The sequence below is a fragment of the Rosa rugosa genome, chromosome 3, assembly GCF_958449725.1.
Source record: "Rosa rugosa chromosome 3, drRosRugo1.1, whole genome shotgun sequence".
NCBI classification, from domain to species: Eukaryota; Viridiplantae; Streptophyta; class Magnoliopsida; order Rosales; family Rosaceae; genus Rosa; species Rosa rugosa.
The window spans coordinates 57,441,868-57,446,841 of NC_084822.1; the positions used below are offsets into that span (position 1 = coordinate 57,441,868).

At 39.7% G+C, this 4,974-nt stretch overlaps 1 long non-coding RNA gene across 1 annotated transcript; it reads left to right on the forward strand.

Moving 5' to 3' along the window:
• The first annotated feature begins 2,892 nt into the window (after positions 1 to 2,892).
• LOC133740613 (uncharacterized) lies at positions 2,893 to 4,937 on the forward strand. The gene is made up of 4 exons (XR_009861334.1): positions 2,893 to 3,229; positions 3,317 to 3,359; positions 3,929 to 3,988; positions 4,102 to 4,937. It is a non-coding gene; the product is annotated as an uncharacterized LOC133740613 (long non-coding RNA).
• The last annotated feature ends 37 nt before the right edge of the window (positions 4,938 to 4,974 follow it).

The window sequence follows — 4,974 nt, forward strand, 5'->3', positions numbered from 1 at the left end:
TTCTTCTCTTATGACAATACAGCATCTACTCCCACGCCACTAGCATCACATTCAACCTCAAAAACCTTATCAAAATTAGGAAGAGCGAGAACTGGTGCAGTACAAAGTTTCTCCTTGATTGGGGCAAAACTCTTCTCTTGTTCCTCTCCCCATTGGAATTTGCCTTTCTTCAAACATTCAGTAATAGGGTCAATAATGGTACTGAAATTCTTCACAAACCTCCTGTAGAAAGTAGCTAAACCATGAAAGCTCCGCACCTCAGAAACTGTTTTCGGAGCTGACCATTCTCTTATTGCTCGCACCTTCTCTTCATCAACCTGAATGCCTTCTTCTCCAACCACAAATCCCAAAAATAACAGTTTGTTGGCATAGAAAGTACACTTCTTCAGGTTAATGTACAGTTTATTTTCCTGTAAAGCTCCCAAAACCTATCTCAAATGTACCAGATGTTCTTCTTTGGTCCTGCTATAGATTAATATATCATCAAAATAGACCACGACAAAGGAACCCATAAAAGGATGAAGAACCTGGTTCATAAGCCTCATAAAAGTGCTGGGTGCATTAGACAACCCGAATGGCATAACCAGCCACTCGAACAAGCCATCCTTGCTCTTAAAAGCTGTCTTCCACTCATCTCCTGGCTTGATTCAAATCTGGTGGTAACCACTTCGAAGATCTATCTTGGTAAACACTTTGGAACCCTCCAGTTCATCAAGCATGTCTTCCAAACGAGGGATGGGAAACCTGTACTTCACAGTTATCTTATTTATGGCCCTGCTATCAACACACATCTGCCATTGATTACCCTTGGACGAGAATGGGCTTTTTCGACACTAATTGCGTCTTCATGTTACTTCCGCCAGCGTCAGTTTGCTCTGATACCAAATGATGCGGGAAGCGTGAACACGATAGTAAGAGGCTCTGTCAAGCGTCGAAAGCCATATGAGATGAACTAGAATCCACTAGCAATTACGGGCACAACCGTAAGAAACACAGAGAAACTTCTCTAATATTTGGTTTTTTATTGATAATTTGAATGAATATTACAATCTAAGAGGTGCCTTATATATAGGGCACATAGCATAAACCTAATACAACTATAAAACAAAAAGAATAATTTATTATAGACTAAAACTAGAAAACTTAATTAAACCTGATTAAATAAAAATCGAAAATAAAATCCTAGATACTAAAGAATATTACGCTTGGAATCCCAATCAAGATTTTGCTCGAGAATCCCGATATATCCAAAAGAGTAATTTATGATTAATTCCATCATTAAGAAGCCTATTTGAATACCAATTTCCAATATTCAAATTATTCTTCTTAATGTGAAGACGCTTCTTTCTTTTCGAGATTTTTGGTTGAAATTGGCTAAAATCTCGTCCTACATCAATCTCCTCCACTTGAAAAGAACTCGACCTCGAGTTCCTCTTGTATGCAGCTCGATCATTAGTAGGAATAAAACATGATAAGCCATCAACTTCAATATTCTCGAAATTAAAAGGTATCACCATGAATCCAATACCGTAGACAAGTTTAGAATAAACATCTTGAAACTTGAACTCATCCACTTGAAAAGGAATGGGCAATGATTTCTCCTTGGGTTGATCTTGAACACAATTAGGCATGCATGACATGGATATCGATGTGATGAATGAATCAGCTTCCTTATCCTTAATGAGTTTCTCTTCAATCTTCAAAGTTGCTTCTTCATGTTCCTTTACACACACCTCAGGATGGTCATTCTTGACGTTCTTCCTTCTAGGTTGTTGGGTTAAAAATTGCACAAAGTGTAAAATGTCACCCAACGTAATTTCACTCGTATTCATTAACATAATAGAGTTTTAATTATTTCGGGTTCGACCCATTCAAGACAGAATGTGTCTCTTAATTACAATCTCTTGTTACAAGAGAACACCCTTTGATTCCATTTATAAAGAAACCAATGTGTGTTTGTTTGTTTTTGCGGCTGTACCCGAATTTTGGAATGGGTTGCCTACTTACCTGGGAAGGGATCAAGCCACTCGTAGTTCAAGAGTTCCAATGAGTGAATGACCCATTGGAGGGCTTGGATTTTTGGGATGGGAAAAGTGTTTAGGACGCGGTTGCATCTAGATCATTTGATTCCAGATTGCCTACATACCCTTGCAGGATCAAACCACATGTAGTTCCAGCATTTGGGATTTACATGGGTAGATGACCCATTTATTTTTGGATTTGTGTTTGAGATATTTGTCAGGGTTTAATGCCCTTGAATTTGCTTTTGGGTAATTTGGGAATGATTTTATTTTGTTGGTGTTTGGATGAATTTGACTGGTGGAGTCAAAGATTCAGATTGGCTGAATTTGACTGGTGGAGTCAGGGATTCGATTTGAATTTGTGGTTGCATCTAGTGGGTCGCTAGATTGCCTACATACCCTGTGAAGGGATCAAACCATTGTAGTTCATGGGATTTTGGGAATTTGGGATTTTTCTTGGTTTTGTACCAAAATGATATTTTTTAGGTTCCGGAGCGTTTTTTTTTTTTACGAAACCAAAGCCTGGGTATTTGGAAATGGAACCCATAGCGTCATGTTTTGCCGAATTCTTCAAATGGGCCCAAATTTGGACATGGGCTTCTGTTGTATCCTCGCGAATCATGTTCCTCGATCCATGAAGCTTTTTCGGCCCCAAGTTTAATACTGGCACCTTCAATGTACCGAGCGGACTCCGAGTCCCGATTTTAGAATCCGGAGACATGCATCAAACTTTTATTTTGGGCATCGAATTTTGATATGGACACCCAACAAAGACTTTTTAGAGGCCCAAAGCCTCACACATGCTCGGCTGCTATTTTTCCACTTTTTTGTTTTCCTTTTCTCACAGCTGCTTTACTTCAATTTCCATTGTCAAAAAAAAAAAAAAAAACCGATGAACACGAGCTTGTTTCGTCATTCTTGCCAAGTCGAATCAGGGATGGATTTGGAGACAGCAATCAATTTGGCAATGGAATTGAAGATGGGCCGCAACTATATTCTTGTCCAGAAAGGATTTCAGAGCCTGTAATTGAGATTTCTGCACACAAATTGGGTGAGGATTTCGTTCTTTATTTTACTCCTTGGTTTGATCTGTGTACAACAAACTGAAATTTTCTTCTTGATTCTCTTCATCGGTGACTCTGGGCTTTGATGTTGTTTTCTTTGAGTTGCTGGCGCATCGAAAGCAAGGCTCCTGTCTTTGACTCCGGGTACGTGTCTGAGCCAGAGAGATCCTTTGTTTCCACTGATGAGCTTCAATTAATTCTCTTCCTTTTCCTTCTTTTTTTCTTTTGCAGGTGCTATAGGGAAGACACGCATAGACTATTGCTGACATCGAGAGTAAGTCTTGTTATCAGAACATTCACTTTCTTCTCTTTCCTTTTGCTTTGTGCTTTTGTCAATTTCTGCAATTGTCTTATTGAATTCAATTAATTGAAACCTGCATGCTCAAACTGGAGCCACCGCCAAGCTTTCTTTGACTTTTCAAACTTGATTATAAAACCAATGCCAAACTATTCTTCTTTTTTTCTATGACGGCACCTCATCAAGTTTGTAACTTGGTTGTCTCATATCATTGTTAATTAAGCTTTTGAATTGTGCATAGCTTAATTAAACTTCCCCACATGGCCTGCAATATTACCAAAACACACATTTTTTATATTGCTTTGTGCTTTTGTGAACTTCTGGAATTGCTTTGTTGACAATGACCAACACTTGGGTTAGATTAGAGTTTCACTTGCTAGAGACTTTTCTTCTTTTAGTTTTCATTTCAGCACCTCTTGAATATTTCTTGCAATAATATTGGTTCAGGACTTGTTGCCCTCTCCTTTAATATGGCTTTGGAATATGCCTTGGACAGGTTCTTTTCTGAACATAACTTGTATTTGATAGAACAGTTTGACGTGCAGGTGTAAACAAACAGCAATAGTTATCAAAACCTCAAGGGCCTCTCGAAGCTTTTTTCTTTGGTGAGCTTCTTCTTGAAGTGTTAGTTCTAATGTCAACTTGTTTGTGGGCATTAAGTTTATAGTCTGCTGCAGAATTGGATTCATTTTGACAACTTCTCTCCCTGGCTATGCAGGTGGCCCGAGAAGAGATCGGCAACTATAGTTTAGCCAAATTTCAGAACTCCAGGATTTAAACTCAAGGGTGAGGCTCTTTTTTTTATATTTACCCACTGGTTTGTTTAGAATAGGTGTTTTTGGAACTGAGGTTGGGACCAGCTCTTTTTGGCTATGGAGTTTTGAAAAGATGCAGGGAGGAATTATATGTGGTGTTTAAGTGGAATTGACAGAGTTCCTGGTATCATTTTTATATTGAACCACGACCCTATGGTGATTCACAAAGGGCCCTCTGTCGGTTCGGTGTATTAAACAGCCAAAACTTGAGGATAATATCGGCACCCTAAGGCTCGCCGTTTCAAAGTTCTGAAAACAGTATTGGCACCGTAAGGCACCGCCACCGGAGCTTTGAAAGTAGTTTCGGCACCCTAAGGCACGCTGAGTCGAAGCTCAACGACAATATCGGCACCCTAAGGCACGCCGTGTCGGAGCATGATATTGATACCCCACGGTATCGCTGGGGGCCTGCATCATTTGAGAACAGCAAAGGAAAAGGTGCAGATCGGTGAAAGTCTCACCCTCTTCTTTCTTGCTTTCTTCCTCTCCTCCGCTGCTCTCCCTCCGCTTCTTCCCGGTCTCCTAATGCTGCTAGTCTCGCTTGCAGTTGTTGCAGTTCTGCAAATGAGACGCTAGCACTTTGAAGTTTGCCCAGCAAAACTAAAAATTTCTACAGAGACTTAGAGTGCAATTAATCAAACTTTTAAGAGGCTTTTTCCCCAAAATGCACTAACCCATATCTATTTAGTAGAATATGGTATACATTGGTTTCTTTCGAGCATAAGCTCATAGCATAGAACTGGCCCCAAAATGTACAGAAGCCAAAGAGTTTCAGG